The sequence below is a fragment of the Lissotriton helveticus genome, chromosome 6 (genome assembly GCF_964261635.1).
Source record: "Lissotriton helveticus chromosome 6, aLisHel1.1, whole genome shotgun sequence".
Lineage (NCBI taxonomy): Eukaryota > Metazoa > Chordata > Amphibia > Caudata > Salamandridae > Lissotriton > Lissotriton helveticus.
Window position 1 is genome coordinate 1,557,055,412 of NC_136067.1, and position 23,353 is coordinate 1,557,078,764.

The 23,353-nt window shown below is 45.5% G+C and overlaps 1 protein-coding gene across 2 annotated transcripts in view; it reads left to right on the forward strand.

Moving 5' to 3' along the window:
• The window catches only part of ABRACL (ABRA C-terminal like), a 113,161-nt gene that overhangs the window by 4,000 nt on the left and 85,808 nt on the right, over positions 1 to 23,353 (forward strand). Inside the window, exon 1 of one of the 2 annotated variants that reach the window (XM_078649370.1) lies at positions 18,512 to 18,589. The exons of the other annotated variant lie outside the window; for it this stretch is intronic. The gene's annotated coding sequence lies outside the window, so the exon portion shown is untranslated. Of the gene's footprint in view, positions 1 to 18,511; positions 18,590 to 23,353 lie in introns of those variants that run through there. 2 annotated transcript variants of the gene reach the window in all.

Here is a 23,353-nt window from a genome sequence, read left to right on the forward strand (position 1 = left end):
CTATGTAGTACACTACGGTGGCATCTATTTAGCATGGCTAAAAGTTTGAGTCATAGAGGAGAGTGGTGTAGCATTGAGTGGCGCAGTGTGTCAGAGTGGAGTGTTGCAGCATAGTAAAATGCAGTGGTGTAGTGTAGAGTAGACTAGAGTGGCATAGAGTGCAGTGGTTCAGAGTGAAAGGCATAGAGTGCAGTGGCACAGAGTGATGCAGAGTGGCTTAGCGTGCAGTGTCTTAGAATGCAGTGGCATACAGTGTTGTAGAGTACAGTGGCGTAAAGTGCAGTGGCAGAGACTGCGGTGTTGCAGAGTAGAGTGGCGGTGTTGCAGAGTAGAGTGGCATAAAGTGTAGAGTGCAGCAGCGTAGTGTCAAGTAGTGCAGAACAGAGTGGCGTAGAGTGTTGTAGAATATAATGGTATAGACTGCATTGGTTTTGAGAAGAGTTGTGTAGAGGTTTAGAGTAGAGTGGCGTTGAGTGCAGTTGCACAGTGTAGAATGGCATAGAGTGCTGTGGCATAGAGTGGATTGTTTCAGAGTAGAGTGAAGTGGCAGAGTGGTGCAGGGTAGAGTGCAGTGGCGTAGAGTAGAGTGGCATAAAGTGCAGTGGTAGAGAGCAGTGGCACAGAGGACAGTGTGGCAGAGTAGAGTGGCATAGAATGGAGTGTGCAGAGTAGAGTAGAGTGGTGTGGTGCAGAGTGGAGTGGCCTAGACTGGAGAGGAGCAGAATGCAACGGCGAAGAGTTCAGTGATGCAGGGTGGCATACAGTGTATTGGCATAAAGTAGAGTGGTGCACAGTAGAGTAGCGAGGCGTTGAGTGCGGTGGTGTTACGTGCAGTGACGCGGAGTAACATAGCGTGTAGTGGTGCATTGTTCAGTGCAGTGGCGTGGACGGGTGGAGATAAGGGTAGAGAAGGGGTAAAATGGAGTATACATGGTGTGGTAGCACACTGACATTACAATTCATCAACATTTGTACAGCGCAGTACTGTCACCCCTAGGAGTATCTAGGTGTTGAGGGTGCAACGTCTCAGTCGAAGAGCCAGGTCTTGAGATTCTTTCTGAAGTCCGCCAGGGAGGGTGCTGTTCAAAGATGGAGAGGCAGGTCATTCCAGGTCTTGGTGGCGATGAAGGAGCTGCCCCGGCTGCGATGGATGCGGGGGGGTGCACATGGGAAAGTATGGAGGAGCGCAGGTGTCTAGAGGGTTGGTGGAAATTCAATCAATGGTTGATGTAGGATGGTCCTTGATCGTATATAGCTTTGTAGGCATGCATGAGGATCTGGAACTGGCACCTCTTCTAGATGGGGAACCAGTGGAGGTGTCTGAGGTGGGGAGTTATATGGGTTCTTTGGGGAGGTCCAGGATGAGTCTGGCTGCCACATTCTGTGTGGTCTGAAGTTGTCTGCGGAGCTTGGTTGAGATACTGGTGTACAGAGCGTTGCCCTAGTTGAGGCGGCTGGTGAGGAGGGCCTGAGTGATTTTTTTTTTTTTTGTTGCTGGTTAAGATCCATCAGAAGATTCTGCCAAGCGTGCACCGGATGTGGAAGCAGGAAGAGGTGACTGTGTTGAATTGCCTTTTCATGGTCCGTTCGCTTTCAAGGGTGATGCCTAGGTTGCGTGCATGGTCTGTTGGTGTGGGTGTTCGTCCAAGTTCTGCTGGCTAGCTGGTCCCAGATGGAAGTGTTTTTCCCAAAGACCAGTACTTCTGTCTTGTTGAAGTTGAGTTTAGGGCAGTTGTTCCTCATATAGTTGGCTACGTTGGTAATGGCGTTGAGAAGTTGGTTCTGGCGGTGGAGGGGTCTTGTGAGAGCTAGAGGATCAGTTGAGTGTCGTCTGCGTATGAAATTATGTTGAGGCCATGGGATCTGACAATGTCTGCGAGGGTTGTCTTGTAGGTGTTGAATAGGGTGGGGCTGAGGGTTGATCCATGGGTATGCCGCATATAAGTGTCCTTGGGTTCGAAGGTGAAGGAAAGCAGCCGGATGCTCTGTGTGTAACCTGTGAGGAAGGAAGTGAACCACTTGTGGGAATTTTGTCAAATGGCAATTTTGTAGAGTCTGTTGATGAGGGTGTGGTGGGAGACGGTATCAAACGCCACAGAGAGGACGAGGAGGATCAGAGCCACGGTCTCCCAGTGGTCGAGTACGGTTCTGATGTCTGTGGCGGTGATCAGAGCAGTCTCAGTGCTGTGGTTGGCATGGAATCCAGATTTGGAGGAGTCAATTAGGCGGTTTTGTTCCAGCTATTCCGTGAGCTGTTGGTGGCCTACTCAAGAACTTTGGCCGAGTAAGGGAGCAGGGAGATTGGATGGCAATTTTTGAGTTTGCTGGGGTCGGCGGAGCGTTTCTTTAGGAGGGGCCTGACTTCCTGCGTGTTTCCAACTGTACTCAAAGACTGTTTTTGTGGAGATGGAGGTATCGATGATGCTTGTTGTTTTTGGGCTGATTGGGCTGAATCCAAGGTGGAAGAGGCAGTGGGGCAGGGGTCGGTGGGTGCCCCAAAATGGATGGATGACATGATGGCCAAGTTGGTCTGAGTGGTGAGCGGGGACCAGGTGGGGATCATTTGGCTGGTGTGCACTTGTTGATTGGGGCTGTTGAGGTTGAGGGCAGTGGGTTGATGGTCGAAGTTATTGTAGATGTGGCTATCTTGCTGTGGAAGTAGTCTGAGAGGTTGTCACAGAGTTCTTTGGATGGGTGAATGGTGTCTCTGTGGCTGCCAGGTTGCCAAATTCTTTGACTAGTTTGAGGAGTTCTTTTGTGTAGTTGGCGGCTGTGTTGATGCGGGCTGTGATGGCCGCTCTCTTGACTTCCTTGATGTGCAAGTGGTAGTTGCTGAGGGCATCTTTTTGAGTAGCTCTGCCGACGGTGTTCTTTGTGGTGCACCATTGCTCGTCAAGTTGGTAGCAGTTGCGTTTGGTGGTTTTGTTGGATTTTTCAGGTTTTATCGGGCCGACTCTTGTCGGCTCATTCGGTGATCTAAGCAGAGAAATTCTGGATTACTTGGTCAAGGTCTGATGGGGATTCAGATTGGGTGGTGCTCAGGGCCTGTGTCCGCTGTGTATCAATTGCCTTGCCCCAGCTGCAGTGGGAGGAGCTGTGGTTCTTAGCGATGGTGTGCTGAGCGTTGGAGATGGTGAGGTGGACAATAGTGTGGTTGGTCCAAGTGAGTTTGGTAACCGATTGGGTGAGTCCAGTGTTGTTCAAGTTCTCCATGAGGGAGGTAGAGTTGGGGTCATCTACGTGAAAATTGAGGTCACAGAGTAGGACGTAGTGGTAAGAGTCGATGGCTAGGGGGGCGATGATGTTAGCGTACAGACAACACATCTTCAATTCAAATGACCATTACATTTGCACAGAAATATAGTTTTACTGATAAAACTTTACAGCATACAAATGATAGTGTGGAAATGTCATCACCTAGTGTATTGCTTTGTTTTGTTCGTATTAAAAAAATCCGCCACACTTCAGAATTAATTGTCCTGTCCTAATTATATATTTTTTAATGTCTGCACAGATCATTTACGGATATTTAAACTGTGTTTTGTGCTGGAAAAAGCCCTTCTTTCCCAGGAAGATTGTCACATAAATCCTCTCACTTTGAAGTCGGAGAAAGAAAAGTAAACACAAAGCTCCCTCAAAAGAAAGAGCCTGACTTTTGAGTTATGTGTTTGAATGCCCTGCAAATGTGACAAAATAAGAACAAGATTTAAAGGACTGTTTAAAGAAAGGTAGCACTCTGACGGTATAGTAAATAGGCAATGCTCCACACGAGGGACGAACTCCAACTGGACAGCCTAAAGCAAGCAAATGGTAAGCAATGGGCGGATTGCATTCTCAGGGAAGCTTTCCAGATGGCCCCAAGATGTGTTTAGCAAACCAGACATCTGCACTGTCTTGTAGTCTTCGACCTAAAAAGGCTGTGGAATTAAACATAACGATTTATTAACAACTGTGATTGAGGGTCAGCACACATATTGGGTAAAAACACAATTGCTTACGAGTGTCTAATGGTGCTTACCATAAAGTGAAATGCAAACAATTGAAAAGCTTGAGATTCAAGACTTAATTGCTCTGAAAAATAAGTACATTCAATAATGTAAGAAAGTGGCTCATATGGAAATGTGCCTTATGTGAACCATTATAAAGGCTGCAAGGCCGCTTCTCTTGCAGCCAAAATTGGAAATTAATATAAGGGAAAATGTAGAAATAACCAATTCTCTACAAACAAAAGTATGCAGCGATCATGCAGAAAGCTCAGTTTCGAGGGATCAAGTGCCCTCAAGCGGAAAAAGCAGTGGAACAGACTTACCATTGCTCACACTGGAATGTATCCACAGACTGGGGTTCATAAAGCACACACAATTGCTAATTATGTAAATAAACCAGGTATGGGCCTGTGTGCGCATCATAATCATTAAGTACAAATTAGATAGATTTTAGATTGCCCATCCAGTTGCGCTGTTGAATGCTGGAAATAGAGGAAATGTCAACACAAGGAGATGATGGACGTAAACTTTTTAGACACTTAATAGAGGAAATGTCTCCACCAAAGAGGTTGGGTGCAATCTACTCGATGATTTTCCAACTTATCTCATTAGGGATGTGGCCAACATCCTTGAAGTGTTCCACAAGTGGTGCTTCCAGGTTGTGTATCTGATTCTGCTTCAGTGTTGCAGGATTGTGTGTGCAGATTCTCCTAAGAGGGAACGCCGTCCGCCTGTCACTGGTGATTTTCAATGCGAATTAAACCAGCATTGAAAATCAAAAGTGACAGGCGGACGGCGTTCTTCTTAGGAGACTGTTTGGATATATAGTGGCTGTTCGTGCACCACCCACCAGGGCTGCCTTCTCTCTCTAACAGAGAACTGTGGCTTGGGTGTTGATTATGGGAGCATGGCCCACTTGCTGCCAACAAAGGTATTGGGACTGTCCTCTAATCGTAATTGGAAGTGACAGCGGGTATGAGTTCAAGAGAGGAGATATTGGCGATCTCACTTGTGTATTCCGGTGATTTTGGGAAAATGGTGATTACAACTGAAAAGACGGAACGGCCAAATGAAATGAGGAATAACCCGAAGCACGTGTGTGAAAGCGCAAAATGATGTAAATCTTCGCTGCATTGTAATCCACAAGGAAAGTAACTAAAACAAAACCGGGACACTGTATCATAACTATCAAAGAGAAATGCTACTGTTGTAAAAAGCACAACGCGCATAACAATTTAAGTTGAGAAAAAACTATGGGGCATACTGGATAGTCTTTCACCTGTGTTTAAATCGAATGTGGTAATCTCTTAAAAGTGAAGGGGGTGGATGAGCTTGCCTTCCTGCGATTAAGGCTCACTTGGAGATGAAACATGTTAGGACATTTTCGCATTCTGCCTATCACGAATACTAAGAATTAAACCTGCATTGAAAATCAAAGGTGACAGGCGTTCGGCGTTTCTTGGGAGAGTGTTTGGTTATATAGCAGCTGCCCCTGCACCTCCCGCCAGGGCAGCCCTATCAGGGCTGGTGGCTCCCTGTAACGGAGAACTGTGGCTTTGAGATGTATATCTCATTGAAAAAAACAAAGGTTAAGGTAATGTTATATTTAAGTGAAATGTTCGGTAACAATGCAACGTAATAAACCCTAAAAACCTCTGAAATTCACCAGTTATAGTTAGTTATCGCAAGTAACTATACTTGGCCTACAGTAACTATAGCTGGCGCGCTCTCCATGCACAGTTTTTTCATCAATAATTTTGTTGCAGATGTTGCAGTGATAATACCAATGATGTCATAAGTGATGTAATATGTGGGGAAATTAGCAGTGCATGGTGAGGGCGCCAGTTATAGTTACTTGCGATTACTGTAACTATACCTGGTCAATTTCTGTTTTTTGGGATATAAACTTTTGTTACGGAACATTTCACCTAACTATAACGTTCCTTTGTTTTTTTCCCAGGGAATTTCTAGGTTTGCTTTTTTTAACGTAAAGTAATATTTTATTACCATACGTAAAGCCAACCCCGCTGTGCAGCTTTGTGCTCCTGCCCAATGGGAGAACTTTGCATTTTCTCTGCCCGTGCTCATGGGCAGGGTAACAGACTGTGTCCCTGGGGTTGGGGACCCCAGGGTCACTGCCATGTGGGATGTGGTCCCGAGGCCATTTTAGGGCTCAGGGAGGGAAGGCCATGTGCCCACAGCCCCTTTAATGCAACCTTTAATGCAAAGATGGCCCTGGGGGGATGGAATACCCCGGGCCTCTCCTGGCTTGGGAAGGGGGGGGAAGCGCTGGGAATGGAATCCCTGGAGTCTTGTGTCAGATGGAGAACACTTTGTGCTGCGAGGCAGCAGAAAGGGAGCTGGAGGCCTTGAGCGACTGCGTGCAATATTTCCAAGTTAAAGCAGATTGATTTATGACCCTCCATAGTTCAGGGTCTCTTCGTCGACCTCAGAAGGATGAAATACTTAGCCAGGCCAGCCTTGGCAGGATGTAAACCTAACCCTCAGGCTACGTGCTGATCACTGCAGCTAGCACATTAACCAACTGTGCTAACTCTGGAGCTAAACGTGCTTTCTCGCAGGGGGTTTAAATCACTTGCCATCTTGTTATTGGAAATCAGACATGACTGTGCTAGTCTCTTATGCTTTGCAACAAAATCAGATCTGCCTTGCATTTAAAACGCGATTGTCTCAAAAGTTCAGGCCAAGAGGTGGGTGGAGGGAAAAGGGACAGGCAGGAGACTGAGGGACGGTGTGACCCAGGGGGCATGGAGGGGATAGGGGCAAGGACAGGGTGAAGGAGCGGAATTGATGGAGGGGCATGGGATGGGTGGACACATGGGATTTTACAGGCAAGCGAAGGTTGGGTGACTGCATGGATGACAAAGGGACAGGGGCTACGCGGAGAGAACCGTAAACGGTGGAGAAACCGGGGTTAAGGAATGGGTGGACGGATATATAATGGGGTTTAAGAACAGAGCCAAAGTATGGGCTGAACGAAGGCGGGAGGGATGAGTGGGAGTCATGGCTTGCGATGTATGGCGAGACAGGGATTCGTAGAGAAACTGAGGGGTAGCAGATAAACTGGTGTTGAGAACAAAACAAAGGGACACTTTTGGAGACCAGATCAAGGTATGGATGGGGAGAAAGGCCAAAGATGGCAGGTGAGAACCAAAGGAAAGGTGGAGAGGCAAGGACATAAGGATGAATGTTTGACGAAGTGAATGGATGAATGGGCAGGCAAGAAGAAGGGATGGACGGGCAGGCAAGAAGAAGGGATGGGTGGGCAGGCGAGCATCGAAAGATAGGCAAAGAGACAATGCCATGGGTGGGTAGTGAGTGGAGCAGTAGAATGAAAGAGATGCACAGTACAGAGATTGGTGGAGAGGTGTAGCCAATGGTTTGAAAGAGGAAGACCGTGATAAGGGATGGAGAATTAAAAGATCGAAAACGACACGTGAAATAAACAGTCACACATGAAATGTGAAAATAAATTTTTTGATTTTTTTTTTTTTTTAATTCACACTTATTTTTCACAATAAAATGCTAATTACGATTGGGAATGGCTCACAATAATAACAAGTGTCCTCCTTGTTAGAAGCATGGGCAGAGCAGTGACAGTTATGTGACAGGAAGCCCACCCCATGAAAGTGAAACTGTGTGAAAGTGTGATTGGTGGACAAACCAGGTCGAAGTGGGTAACATGTCAAAGATATAGGTAGAAAGGCAAAGCAACTTGGGTGGATGGGACAGCCAGCTAGGTGCGTTTAAGAGACCACCAGTGTCATGAGGGGAACAGAAACATAAGAGTTGCAGATGAAAAGGACAACAATCTGCAGGGAAGCAGAGGGCGTAGGACTCTGAGCAAGAGATGCATCCTGATGGGAAGACAGAGGGAGGTGGAAGCACTCTGACAGATAGCACAAAGGAGAGGACAGCAGATCCCTGAGAGAGTCACTCCTCGACTAACAACAGTGCACTGAGAACTGTCGTTAGGACGGAGAACCACTGGGAAAAAGTTGCCACTGGAGAGGCGTTTCAAAGGACGGATCAGTCATTTCCCAGGGAAAAGGCAGCCCAAAAAAGTAGAAGTCAAACAGTACCCTGAGTGGTTTCAGAGCTGGGATAGCACAATGATGTATAGTACAGGAGAGGGCAGTGGCACACAGAGAGCACTGCCCTAATCGGGAAGCCTGAGCAGTACCCCGAGAAGAGCATTACAGGAGTCTGCAACATTTCAAAGGGACAGTAGTGCGCTGAGGGGACTGTCAGTTTTACGGAACTGGACACTTCAAGAAAGAGGCACCTGGATGGTACTGCATCCCAAGAGAGCAGTACATTGAGAAGAAAGACAGAGCAGTATATTGAGGGGAGGGGGGTGCAGACTGGCTGGAGAGCAGCTTGAGAGGCAACAGAATCAAGGTGGTGTCCTACGAGAGGGCAGTACAATAAAGAGACATCAGCACAAGGGGTTCACAGGGAAGGGGCAATGTCTGAGAAATACCACCAGAGGACAGCACCACCTTCAGAAAGCAGTGCTAGAAGCAAGAGCTTCAAGTAAAAGCAGCATCCAGAGAGGATGTGTGTTTTTGCGAGGAACAGTGATGAAGCCAGAGGAGAGAACACCGCCTGGTGGAAGGGAGTAACCAGAGAGATTGCAGCACGCGCAGAATAACAGGACAGTACCTGAAAAGGAGAGTATGCCACCATAATGAGGCAGTTGTTACAACCAGAGGGTGAGCAATCGCGCTTTATATGGGCAACATCATAAGAGAGATTTGCACCACAAGGGTGTCAGGAAAGCACTTCTGAACACGAGAGCAGCACCCCAATGAAGGAAACTCCCAGATTCAGGGAGCAACTGAGAAAGATTAAAAAGAGCACACTCACTGGGGTACACTCTAAGAGAAAATGTGGTTAGCATACTGTGGAGTTGGGAGCCAGTCAGTACACTTAGGAGACAGGAGGGGACCGGCATACCTTGGAGACATAATCACACCACCGCGGGAGAGGAGCAGAACCTTGGTGAGCAAATTGGTGGACAGCACCTGAGGAGAGATACCTTACATTATAGATAGATTGGGTCATTGGAAAAGATATATTGGAGGCCAAATGTCTAATCTTTCTTTCATGAACATTTCTGACAAAATTCAGTAGACCTGACTTATTTATTGTGAACATTTTATGTTCAAGCCAATAGGCCTCTATGAATGGGTGGTTTAAAGATGGATTGCTATTATACTCTTAGTGCCTATAGAGGTGCTGCATTACATGGATTCTTACAGTTTACAGTAGCAGGTGAGGGCTCTATTGTTGGTTCCCCCTTGTGACAAACTTTGCTAGTAGATTTACACTTCAATAATCCTTATTAAATCTCATAGGAGGGGGTGAATATTTTGTGAATATTTATAATTTTCTGAGGGTTGCATTATGGGAACATCTATGCAGAATTAAGTAGGCCTGAATAAGCTATGGTGACACACCAGTGATAAAGGCTATAGGCCGATGAAATATTTCCGATTTGATTATCTGAAAAGTTACAACAAAGGAAGTAGGCTTGCCCAATTTGCAAGCTATTCCTCTGGAAACACATAGGGTATTGCAGGGCCTCATTTGGCCTCAGTAATATGTCTTAGATTTGACATTCTCCTGCCAGCCCAGAATGAGCACCGACTTGACTGAAGGATCGCTTTTTCTATTTCGACACACAAGCGTAGGTCACATTGGACCTAGGCTACATTGCACCCATTATACCTGTGAAGTGCGATAATTCTCCACGTTTTCCTTTAACTTCAAAGAAAAGATACTCGCCTACTGAGCCCTGACGAAGTTCTCATCATGAGAATGAAACTCGTTGGCTGACTGTAAAATCACTTATTCTGTGAGAACTAACTGATTGAAAATAAAGGTTCATTTGAAAAACTAAATTCTGGCCTCTTGGACTTCGTCACCTGACGCACGCCCTCTATTTTACTGTGCTAGTCATTGTTAGTCCTTCCTGGGAGGAGTTTTTCCAAAATTAATTTGATAGGTATTTGCGATTTTGCTGACTCTTTGCCCGATGGCTGCCTTGTGAGAAGCCTTATTTGTTGCTGTTATGGTAGGCCTGGGTTGGTTTTGGTGATGAGCCAATGATGAAGGGTACAGGCGTGATTAGTTCATTAAGAAAAAGTAATGTCCGATGCCATAAGTTTAGGTGCAATAGGCCTGATGTATTGTGAGAATCCTATGTTAACACCAATTAATCTTCAAGGGTAGATGATTATCACACTGTGTTAAAGCCTGTACACCGTTTTTGTTACACAGAATCTCCAATTACTGAAATAGACAAGTATTTTGCTGTTTGGCAGCTCGCTAGGCAGTCCTACAGAGCCGCTCGCCTTGCCACATTCTTTTAATTTATTCTGCTGAGTTTGTGTCTGTTTTATTGCAGAAGGGTAAGTGGGTGAATGCAAGAATGACTGCATGGATGAATGGATGCATTCTTACTCTTTATCAGACTGGCAATGCGAGTGTCTCCTCCCCTTTGCTCCGCCCCATCCCTTAATGTGTTCGCTCCAACCTTTCCCTTAAGTTCTGCTATGAATGTCAGTGTTTTTAGATCTTTGTGAACGTGATAGCCGCCACATTTTCCGTTTACGAACGCCGAGCCGTTGCTGTATTCGTTGGGTTTCTTTTATAGCTAAGGGCAGCGTTTTCCAGGTACTCTCTGTTCGACGTGCTTGCTTTGGGGTCTAGGGTACTTTTAATCGCGGCGGGATATGCCGAGCCACGGGCAGCCGATGACACGGATTTACCATGAACAGACTGTGGAGCGTGTGCGCCTTGTCAAGGATGATTTGCCTTTTATTCCTTCGGTGGAATTAAGATAAAACGGCTGTACCTTTAAGCTAGGTTTCCTGACTCCTGCAGCGGATTACTTGAGGATGTTAAGCATCCAATCAGAGGAAGAGTAACTTCGGTGAAGCACTAGTTTGATGTTTTAGTGTTTTTTTATGCCACTCGCGCCGCCTAGTGGTAAGATCTGGAATAGTTTTCACAGGTCTGATGAATAATCCTGTGGTCGGGCACTTTTGTTTCTGGTCTCTGAGAATAATAGCTCGGTAGAGTGTGGTGACACAGCGCAAGTGTATACTTTCTCTTTTTAAAAAGAACATGGTTCGTGGTTCGTGTTTCTGACTTCATAAAAGATTTCCAAACAATAGAGTTTAGCAAACCGTTGCGACACGACTCCGATTTGTAAAGGTGTGCTAAGCTTTTCTTACGTGTTCGTAGTTTTGTGCAGTTCTCCGTGCAGTTTCAATTTTTTTATACGCCTATCTATGTATGCCGACTTATAACTTTGGCTGGCACCTAATAATCAAGACAATCACTTGTGAGCATTGTGTATACAAGTGTGTGCAGCTTGCAGGCATTTTGCATGAGAGTAGATATCTTGCTCCGCTTTTCCTCGTGAGCAACTGCATGACCAAGCATTGGCAAGGGTATTACCTATGCAAGAGCTATTGGTTTTGCTAGTACGATTTAGACATGTTGTACACCAGTGTGGCTGCTGTTCAGCATTGCTAAAAGTTTGTGGCGCAAATGAGTAGTGTTGTTAAGTAGAATGTTGTGGCGTAGAATGGAGTGTTATGTGTGGGGTCGAGAGCCGTGGAGTGGTGTAGAGTTGAGTAGTGAAGTGGATTGTCATGGACTGGCGTGGATAGTGTGACCAGGCGCCCTGGGTTTTTCATCAGCTGTCCCGGCTGGTTTCAGGAAATTTAACTCATATCCTGGTTTTTAGAGAGGGTTGACTGAAAACGGCTGGAGGTGATTTTTTATGTTTTACAAAGCAGGGATAGTTATCAGTTGTTTATAGAAATCAATTTTATTAAAAGGCAAGCCACTGTATTTAAAAATTGCATTTTTTTGTATGTTCTTAGTGCCTGTTCTGTAATTCTCTGCTGAGGAACGCTTTCATTTTCTGCGCTCATCTGAAGTAAAATTGTAGTCTTTCTATTTTCGTGAAATGTCCCGGTTTTTGGCTTTAAAATTCTGGTCACCCTAGGTGTGGAGGGAGTAGACTGTCATAGAGTGGAAGGGCGTGGATCGTCGTGGAGTGGTGTCTAGCAGAATGGAGTAGCATAGAGCATGCTGCATAGAGTGGAGTACAATGTTGTAGAGTGAAGTAGATTGTCCTAGAGTGGAGTAGTGAATTAGAGGAAAGGGCACAGAGTGTTGTAGAGTGTTGTGGAGTGACATAGAGTATAGAAGCGTAGAGTGGAGAGGTGTAGTGTGTTGTAGAATAGAGCAGAGTAAAATGGCATGGAGTGGCATAGAGGAAGTTGCGTAGAGCCTTATAGAGTGGAATAGTAGTGTAGAATGGCATAGAGCAGTTGTGGAGTAGAGTGTCATTGAGTGGAGTATGTGTCTTAGTGTGGAGTGCTGTAGAGTGGCCTAGAGGGAAGTAGCGTAAAGTACAGTGGCGCAGAGTAGATTGGCATAGAGTGCAGTGGTGTAGAGTGCATTGGTTTAGAGTAATGGGGAGTAGAGTACAGTGACATAGAGTGGAGTAGTGTGGAGTGGTGCAGCATAGAGAGCAATGGTGTAGGGTAGATTGTGTCAGAGTAGAGATGTGGTGCTGGGTAGAGAGAAGTGGTGCAGGATGGAGTGTAGCGGCGTAGAGTGCATTGGCGAAGAGTGCAGCAGAGTGGCATAGAGTTGAGTGGTACAGAGTAAAGTGCTGTGGCATAGAGTGCAGTGGTGCAGAGTAGAGTAGCGTAGAGTTCAGTGGCAGAGTGCAGTCTTGCAGGGTACAATTGCATAGAGTGCAGTGGCGTAGAGCATTGCAGAGTAGAGTGCTGTAGAGAGCAGTGGTGCATAGTACAGTAGTGCAGGGTAGAATAGATTGGTGTAGAGTGAATTGCCATTGATCACAATGCTGCTGAGTAGCGTGCAGGGTAGAATAGAGTGCACTGGTGTAGAGTAGTGCAGATTAGAGTATAGTAGTGTGGAGTGCAGTGGGGCAGAGAAGTTGGCATAGTGTGCAGTGGTGTGGAGTACATTGGTTTTAAGTAGTGTAGAGTATATTGGCTTTGAGCGCAGTGGCTTAGAGTGAAGTGGCGTAGAGTTGATTACTTCAGAGTAAAATGAAATGGCGTAGTGTTTGGAATGGTGGAGAGAAGAGTGGAGTGGCCTAGGCTGAAGTGGTGTAGACTGCAGTGGTGCATAGTAGAGTAAAGTGCATTTACATAGAGCAGAGTGGTGTAGAGTAGAGTGAAGTGGCATACAGTGCAGTCTCAGAGTGCAGTGGTGCACAGTAGAGTGGCGTAAAGAGCAGTGACGTAGAGTACAGTGGCATATCGTGTATTGGTTTTGAGTAAAGTGGTGTAGAGTGCATGGGTGTAGAGTGCAGTGGTTTAGAGTGGTGAAGATTGAAGTGCCGTAGAGAAGAATGGCGCAGAGTGGAATAGAGTGGCATAGAGTGCAGTGGCTTAGAGTGGAGCGATGCAGAGTAGTGTAGATTGTAGTGGTGTATAGTGCATTGGCGAAGAGTGCTGCAGAGTGGCCTAGATTGGTGTAGAGCAGAGTGCAATGGTGTAGCGTAGAGTGACGTGAAGTTCAGTGGCAGAGAGTGGAGCGATGAAGAGTGGTGCAGGGTAGAGTGCAGTGGCGTGGAGTCGAGTTGCATAGAGTTAAGTGGCAAAGAGTGCAGTGTTGCAGAGTAAACTGTTGTTGAGTGCAGTGGTGTATAGTAGAGTGCCGTAGAGTGCATTGGTGCAGAGGAGATGGTATAGAGTGCAGTGCCATTGAATGCATTGGTTTTGAGTAAAGTGGTATAGCATGCAGTTTTTAGAGTAGATTGCAGTGGCATAGAGTGGCACATGGTGGAGTGGTGCAGCATAGATTACCGTGGCGCAGAGTAGATTATTTGAAAGTAGAGTAAAGTGGCATGGAGCAGTGCTGTGGCGTAGTGTGTAGTGGTGCAGAGTGGTGCAGTGTGGGGTGGCGTAGACTTGAGTGGTGTAGAGTGCAGTATTTCAGAGTGGAGTGGTGTAGATTAGGGTAGAGTGCATTGGCATTGAGTAGAGTGATGCAGAGTACAGTAGAGAGGCATGGAGTGGAGCAGAGTACAGTGACGCAATGTGGAGTAGTGCAGAGTAGAATGGGGTAAAGGGGAGTATGCATTGTGTGGTAGTGCACTGCAATTACAGACAAGACATCTTCAACTGAAATGATCATTACATTTGCACAGACATACAGTTTTACTGATAAACGTATACAGTGCACAAATGATAATGTGTGGCAAAGTCTTCACCTATTGTAAGGATTTGTTTTGATCATATTAAAATATTTGCATCCACCACACTTCAGAATTATCAAAAAAGTGCTTTATTTGTGCTTTCATAATTTTGATATATTTTGAAATATCTGCACAGTTTATTTACATACATGTCATGTTATGTGCTGTTAAAAAAAAATATATCATACAGCCTACCGCCAATATTCCCACGGTAGCCAGCATGATTGTCACATAAATCCTCTCACTTTGAGAAATAAAAGAAAAGTAAACATCAAGCTCCCTCAGAAGACAGAGCCTGACATTTAACCTCCGTCTTTGATTGTACAGCAAATGTATGAGACTTGGGAGGGACAAACTCAAGCTGAACAGCCTAAAACAAAGTCAGCAAATAGAAAGCAAGTTAATGTGAGTTACAAACCACAAAGCCAATGGTAAGTAATGGGCGGGATTCATTCCTAGGGAAGCTTTCCAAATGTTCCCAAGATGTTGTTAGCAAACCAGATCGCTACGCTCTCTTCTAGGCTTCAAGCTACAAATGTCACTATTGTATAAAATTATGATAAAAGTCCCTCTTATTAAGCCGGAAGAGCCTTTTGCACGAATGCAAATACTTTACGAGGACTATGCCTATTAGGCAAAGAAAATCTATGCAGCTTCACACACCCACAATTATCAGTGGGTGGAGTCGGAACCCTTCAAAATTCTTCATCAAAAGTTATTTCCACAGTGCACAAAGGACTAGCAAGTTGTACCACATAAGAGATGGATGGAGACCTATACCCTGCTGAAATTCGAAGAGCGATATAGAGAAGCAATGGGCAACATGATCAATACTACTGGATAGGCTAGTATATGAACAATGGCGTTTTGTTAGGTCTGACATTAGTCAAGACCTTTTGATTTTATGAGAATTATAAGTGTAATATACTTTCTTATACAGGTTTTTAGCCAGCAGTCTTTCTCCATTGGTTCATTATTGCCATTCACATTTGTCTTCCACCCACTACACTAAACAGCACGGGCAGTGGTTCAGCCCGATTCAACCATTTGCTAACTTCACTGTGAATGACTGCATTCTGCTCTTTCACAAAGAGCACACTTACACGCACAGTAGTTCCATTAAATCATAGAGGCTATTATGGAAATGTGTGCTTTTTGAGAGGCAAAAATATTTTGGGTTGTAATAAAAAAAAAAATTGATTGGCAAGGGGCAAGCAGCTTCCCCAAAATATGGTTTTGAAAAAACAAAACAACCATTGACAAAGCCAAAATGCTGGTGGCCAACACCCGAACTAATGCCTTTGCCAATGCTTGTTTTTATTGATGGAGTACTAGCCACCTAAAATGTTAACTGATCGCATTGAACGAGGGCACTCCTCGAATGGGAATGTTCCATGGTTCAGGCAAAGTACCATTTTACAAGCAAAAATCCCTGTCGGAACAGTGCGCAGCCGCTGTACAAATGCTATCTGCCTCAAATGAGGGGTGGGGAGATGGGAGGCGAAAATCTTCACATTGGAATCCCTGAATTGTAGACTAAGGAGGGTGAAGTGGTACCTTCTCCCCAGTAACATTTATTTTTTTGCATAGCCAGTCTCATAGTCAGGGGCATAGCGCAGATATCCCATAGCCATGTGCACCCCTGCCTAATACAATGGATAAGTGCATACAAGCAACTGAGACCACATCAGTTTTATTCAGTGAAAATTATGTTGCGGGTTCCCAAAGAGGAGGACTCAGGGTATTGTGTTGTATTTAAAGGACACTCGCCCTGGCCCAGAAGTGACTCCACAGGAGGGGGTTTAGCCTAATGTCCAAAGATATGATCCACCACCCCCCAAGTCCCATGGAGGACAAAGCAGGGGGGAGAAAGGTGAGCAACCTGGTGAGGGAATGCTGCTCTGAGCTGCTGCTTGACTTAAGTTGTTGCCCTACATGCGATGCAGGCAGCTACATTTTACTAATAGAGTTTAGCAGGAGAGCCATGCCAGATGGAGTGAGCGTGCCAAGGAATTGCGCCCATAAATAGGCGAGGCATGGTGAGACCTGTTGATGACTTGTTTAAGGAGGCAACAGCTCGTCTGCAAAAGGCTTCTTTGTAGAGTCCATGCGATTTTTAATGTATTTAACTGTTTCCCCTGAGACCTGATCCTCAGTTGTGCAATTGCCGCAAGGTTAGTTGTAACTCAGTTTATTCATTAATTTATGGTGGGTTTTTAGTAAGTACCGCATATTGCAATTTTGACGTCCCCTAAATGCTCTGGGAAGAGAATTGGCGAAAGGGAGGAGGATAACTGTCATGGAAGATAGTTTATAGGTAAGAGGTGTATCTGGCTGATGCAGTGTGTGGCTTCTGCTGGCTTGGGCCACACGCAGCTGGATAGGCTGGAAGCCCTTTTTGGCTGAACCAAGTAATCCTAGCTCAGGTCATAAACTTTGCAGGTGGTGATAGTTTGTTTTAGGCTTGGGGGCTCACATGTAGTTGGAGTACAGCCCGACTGTACTTTGCTTCATGTATTTATGATGATTTGTAGGGTGTAATGCCTTCCAGTGAGACCAGGGTCAGAGTGGGACAGAAAATAGGGCCGGGCACCAAAATAAAAGTGGTCCACTAGAGTGAATTAGATAGACCTGTGTTAGCAAAAGGTTGCAGTTTTCAACCTGTAAAGACACGCTGTATAAGTATTTTTCTAAGGTTTGGAAAAGTGCATGGATTTGAGCTTGTTGCTGACCATGTTTATTTTAATTAGGGGAATCAACAGTAAAAACCAACCCAGCGGACCATAAAACAGACCCTCAAGCAGGCAAAAAACAGGCACACACAGTGACCTGTCAGACCAGCCCGTCGGGCAATGCCTGATTGCCCTATAGGTCAGTCCGACCTTGAGTGAGACCAACATAGGATCTGGTAATTAATAGGCCTGGGCGGTAAATTCCGTTCCACTTGCGGAATTTGGGTAATCTCGCGTTCCGCGGAGAACGCAGAGTTGCCAAAAATTCTGCGATCCGCAGCTTCGTGGAATTTTTTGCTTGATCGCGCTTTAAAAATGCGTGCTTGCAAGATATTTCTCTTCGAGCACGTAAACAGCGTTCGCGAACCGGAAAATAGCATAGCGAACGGGCGGAACAAGCAGTTCCGCGTGTTTGCGGAACTTATGCGTGCTCGCTGAGATTTTTTACCGTTTCGCGGAGCTTTGCATAGCGCGACTACGCAAATTCCGCCCACCCCTAGTAAGTGGGCACAGTTACAACCACGGTACATAAATAAGGATTACATCATCTAATGTTTCAATGAAGTAGAGTGTCACTCAATGTCTTGGTGCAGGATGAATGTTTTGAGTGTATTACAGAACTTATTTTGTTCATTAATGTTTTGTAATTCACAGTTTGTAAAGTGCTGCTGTGCCATTTCTATATACTTATAGTGCTGTTGGTTGTTTTGTGTGTGCGCTGCATACATGACACTTTCATCTAGAGTAAGTTTTACGTGTGTTGGAGGTATTGGCAGAAGTGAGTTGCTGAAAGGAGGTGGTGAAGGTTGATTGTGCGGGTGGTTGGTTTCTTGTATGGTGTGAGGGAATATGGAGTAATATAAGTGGGGCGTTACCATAGGACATCTGTTATCTTTGGGGTGGCAAATGGTAGCCGTTTTTCAAATTCTCGACATAACTGTGGGTGTGTGGTTTAAGTCAAAAGCACGTTGCTTATTGATTCTGGTTGGTTCTGTGCAGTGACTTATTATGCAATAGTTAGGAAGGGAAACGTGGATTAAGGCACTTTATATTACTTTTCTGAATGCTAGAGATATAGGTTGATGCACGTGTTTGGGTAATTTGTGTAAGTGTTTTGCTGCATGTACTGGAAAGGGTGTTACTACGTACCGCATTTCTGGGATAAATTATAGTGTTTCTTGCTCATCAATAAAAAAATTAGAATGTTCCACCTACTTGGAATCTATGGCAGTGAGTCGGTAAGTTGGAACTCAGAACGGGGCGCAGAGGTCACTTGGGTGAGGCTCTCTTTAGTTTAGATTGCAGGAATTCCAGTCCCATGATTATGCAGTGCCTTACCCTGCATTATACTGCTTGGTCATGTAGTCACTGTTGTAATGGAAGCTTTGAAAGTTCTCTTCACACTCCTTGCAGACTTTGAAGTAGCTAGCTTAAAAGGCGGAGGTAGAACTTGCTAAAATAATTTGTTTTTTTTTTCTCTCCAGGAGTCGTCTGTGAAGCTGTAAGCTCGCAGCCCATCGACACTCGTGCTCCTTAGGGTTTTGAAGGGGATGGATGCAGGGGACGAATTGAAGTGTTGGGTTGTAAAGGTGTGTTTTCCACAAAGAAGTGTTTCAGTTTTTCTCTGCCTTTAGATTAATGTGGTTATGAGTTGCTGGGTTTAGTTTGATGTGGTTATGAGTTGCCCTATTCCTGATGTCAAACAGGTACTTACTGTGCTGTTCATTGTGAGGATGCGTTCAGTGTTTTTAGTACAGTTGAAGCAAATAAGACTAAAAGAACAGATTAAGGGAGTAAGGACGGTATTTAATAGATGTAAGAATAGTGTGGAGATTTGCAGGATATCAGAAGTGTGCTGAAGTGGCTGGGAGGAGAAAGCTAATAGCCTGTTTGAGATCTTTCTGTCAGTAAATGTACGACCCAATTTAAGACTCGTTTACTGCTTTCTTTTGCCTGTTATCTATTGAGTGATTGATGGTGCCGAGAACAGTAACTGAATCCTACGGTCATCAGACTACACACCCAACCACCCCCCATCTTCTGTATAGTGAGTAACCTGCTGACGATTAGTACAAGGGATTTTGGTTTCCTACAAACTGTTTGTTGATTGTAGGGTGGACATTCTAAGAGTTTGGCACGGCGGAACATTGTCCTTTTCAATATTAGGATATTTTGTTTTTAAAAAATAGTGGTCTTTGAGCCACCATCAGAAATTGCTTACTTTGGGTCAGCTCCTTGCTGGCCTTGTTTGTGACTGTGTGCCGCTCGTAGCCGGTGATTGTTAGAGATTGAGAGGAGTTTCCCTGAAGGCGGGAGAAAGCGGACGTCAGCGGTGTGTGGCGATTTGGACCCCCTGGACTGTAAGGGGCTGTGTGGACTGCGAGGGCGGGACTGCGAGTCCCAGCAGGAGTAGCGCTCAGGTCACCAGCGCACCTACGACTCTTCCCGCCCTCCCCCCTCCTCCCTCCTCCTGCTGCATAAAGACTGCTCGAGGCCCCCGCTCTGCGGGTGCCGCTCGTAGCCGGTGATTGTTAGAGATTGAGAGGAGTTTCCCTGAAGGCGGGAGAAAGCGGACGTCAGCGGTGTGTGGCGATTTGGACCCCCTGGACTGTAAGGGGCTGTGTGGACTGCGAGGGCGGGACTGCGAGTCCCTGCAGGAGTAGCGCTCAGGTCACCAGCGCACCTGCGACTCTTCCCGCCCTCCCCCCTTCCTCCCTATTTAGCCCCGCCCATTTACGCGCACGCGGGACGCGCGCGGGCCGAAGTGCGGGGCTAAGCCCGGGCAAAGGGCGGGCCCTCTGTGGCCCTCCGGGGACCGAGGAGCCGGGTCGGGGCCTAAATTTCTTCATCATTGACCCTTGCCTGCTATCTACAAAGCGTGTGAGTGAGAAAACATTCTTCTGTAAGCCACGTTTGTTCCCCATTTTAGCCAGGAACTATCTTCCATTATGTCCTCCAAATTGGTAACCATGGATAATTTTTTAATCAAGAAGGTAGCGCTAATCAATAGCAACAGAAGGGTGTCCCTGGGATTGGAACATTCGCCCACAATTACTATTACACCGGAGCTCCCAGTCACTATCTCTGACACACTCTTGGAAAAGGAACATCCTGCCCCTGCTGGTAAAGTAACTACTGTAACTGCCATGGTCCATGCGGGTCAGCATGATGAGGACTCCCATGCTTTAGCCCCCATAGGATCAGCCACAGCGGTTTCTTTAGAAACACATGTCCCCGTAATAAGAGAATCCCCTAGAAAATTTAAGAAAGCCCGAGTGAGACGAAGGGGGAAGCAAAGGAAGACAACCCATAAAATTACACAAGGAGAGGGGAGTGAGTGTGGAACTTTACCATTATTCTCAGAAATGAGATCTTCTAACTTAGGGGGAATAGGGGATGCTACTTTGCCCAAGTGCCCTAGAGATTCTGTGTTACTTATTGATCTGTCAAATTCAGGGATTATAGATAATATTGACAGCCTTCCTGCTGACCGCGTTGTGATAAGCGAAAACCTTTTGTCTAGTACACCAACTAGCTCACCCTTATTGGACTTACCTACAGGGAATGATAGTGTCAGATTATCGGGCACCCCAAAACTCTATATTGAACCGTCTCCTGGGTCCCCTACTTCTCCTCTTACTATGAGAAACAGTAAAAAAAGGGGGGGGGTGAGCCACTGGGTACTCGAGCACAGAAAATAAGCAAAGGGGTAGTTCATTCATCACAGTCACAATTTGGGCAAATTTTAGTAAATGAGGAGGCCATGGTGGTCAAGATTGTAGAACTTATTAGGGGTGTGATGCAACCACTTCTTGATAAGACCTTTACAATGTGTACACAGCTAGATAAAATAGAGAAGAAGGTCGAACAAAATTCTCTGCTTATACTTGATCTGGTAAAGGGGCTAGAAATAGTTAAGATGAACAACACAGTAACAACGAACCCTCCTGTAAAACCTAAAGTAACAGTTCCCCCTCCATCATTTGCACCTATAACATCAGCACCTGTGCAAAAAAAGAAACCTGGGCAAGAGGGGATAAGACCAGATAGCCCCACAATTACGTTATTAACTCCTACCACACAATTGGCTATACCCCAACTGACGGCTCCTGTAATGAAGGGGCAAACATCCAAACTAGGGGGAATCCAAAACCAAGATGGTAGTAAGCATCTATCAACAGCTAACTTGAGAAATGGTAATGTCTTGGCCATTGTTCCTGAAAAAACGAGTCGTACTGTAGACTTAACCCCAGATTCGGCCCCTTATGTCATCGTAATGGCAGGGGTCCCAGAACTGCCTGCAGGTAAATGGGAAGATCACGGAGCATTACGGAACAAGGTCACCTTCTGGCTCCGAGATAACAGACCGTTACCTGCATCTATAAATGGTGAAATCATAAGCGTAAGGCGTGCCAATTGGGTGGGCACTAGGCCAAAGGATAGAAATGGTGACGTTATAATCATCAACTTCAAGGATTATAGGGCCGTGAGGCATATCGGGGATTGGTTTAATGCTGATAACAGCACTTCCATCTCCACGCACCTTTTATTTTATTTCTATCCATATGCACCGTCAAAAAGCTTTAATAACTGGGGCAGGGACAGGCAGCTATTTAAGAAGCCAGTCCATCAACATCAGGGGTTTGGAAATGTAAGATCTTGGGACAAGGTTGGTCCAAGGGGGGTTCCACCAATGTCGGGTAGTTCTGCTCTTTTAATTGCCCAAGATCCCTCTACTTATACCCAGAGGCCAGAGGACTCCTATCCCAGATTTCAGCATCAAGTCTGTCATTACCCTCCCTCCAGTAATCAATATCCACCATATTTGGAGCCCAACCTCACTCGAGGTAGATTATGGAATAATAGAGGATTGCTCCCACATATGTACAACCTACCAATTCAAAATCGCTTCCAGATTTTTTCTGGCCTGGAAGGGGTGGATTGACAGCAAGCTCAGTTACCCCGAGAAAATGTGGTTGGGAAAAACCCCCTTCCACGAGTTCGTCAAGTTCCAACTGAGGGTGGGGTTCCCCCGAATAGTACTGAGGTCCCTATTGAGTTACCTCAAGAATTGACCACAATATATGAGTCCATCACTTCCGATAGAATGGCATCCTGTGATACTGATACCCTGGACCAGATGCAATCCACCGTAGGTGATAATAGTGGGAGTGGGGAAAAGACAGGAAAAGATCCGATACAGGCGAAGAGCGACCTCTGTACATTGCTGTTCTGGAATGTAGCAGGGCTGAGGCAAAAAATTACTAACCCAGCCTGGGAGTCGGTAATAAGCGGTCAGGATATAGTGGCCCTGCAAGAAACATGGACTCAGGACCCAATCCATGTAAATGGCTATAGAACCTTCTTTACTCCAGCTGTGGGAGGCCACTTTGGAAGGGCTAAGGGCGGTTTGACTACGTTTGTCTCAAACCAACTTAAAATTAAACAAGCTCATTGCCATTTACAATCCAATTATTTTCAGCTCATAATTTTGAGAAACTTTAAAGGAGCAAAGGTGATGATTATCAACTTTTATAATAATGTCCTGAGGGAAGAAATTGTGGTTGCAATGAAGCAACTTAAGGAAGAAGTTCAGTTTGAGGTTGATAAAAATGACAAAGAATTGGTAATTTTATGGGGGGGGGGGATTTTAATTGTTCACTCTGTACCAAAGGGAGTCGGGGCCTTTGTGGCCTGATGACAGAGAGAGACACGCATTTGACCCACTTCGATCACACTTTGATGGGGGACTTGCTTAATGAATTATTATTCATGCTCGATTTAGGGTTTGCTAATGAATTAGCCCTAAAACCTACACCCTTTGCCCCGACCTTCGTTGGTAGAGGCTTGGAGTCAACTATAGACTTTATTATTTCCTCCAGTAATCTTAATCATAGAGTGGTGGGGGTTACAAATATTAAACTGCCCATAAGTGACCATCTTCCCCAATGCCTTAAGGTAGCAGTTTTGTTCCCAGACCCATCTACGGCCGCGCCACCTCTAGGGGCAGCGGTTGATGTTGTCCTTGGGAGACAAAATGGGTATACACTTAATTGGAGCAAAGTAATCCCCGCAACCTTCTTTAAGGAACTCTGGGAGGCGTGCTCTAATAGTTTTATGATTTGCTTGGGTGATAACTCTAACAACGACCAAATAATTGAGCACTTTTGTATAATAGCTACAAGCATAAAAAGTAGCCTAAGGGTGGAGGTGAAACGTAGAGGCAAAGGATCTAAAAGCTGGTTTAATAACGCATGTACCAGGGCGTTGAAAAATCTAAAACCGGCAGTACACAGAAGTCCCAGGGATATAGGTGAAATAAGAGCATGCAGGTCTGTTTATAATCAGGCCCT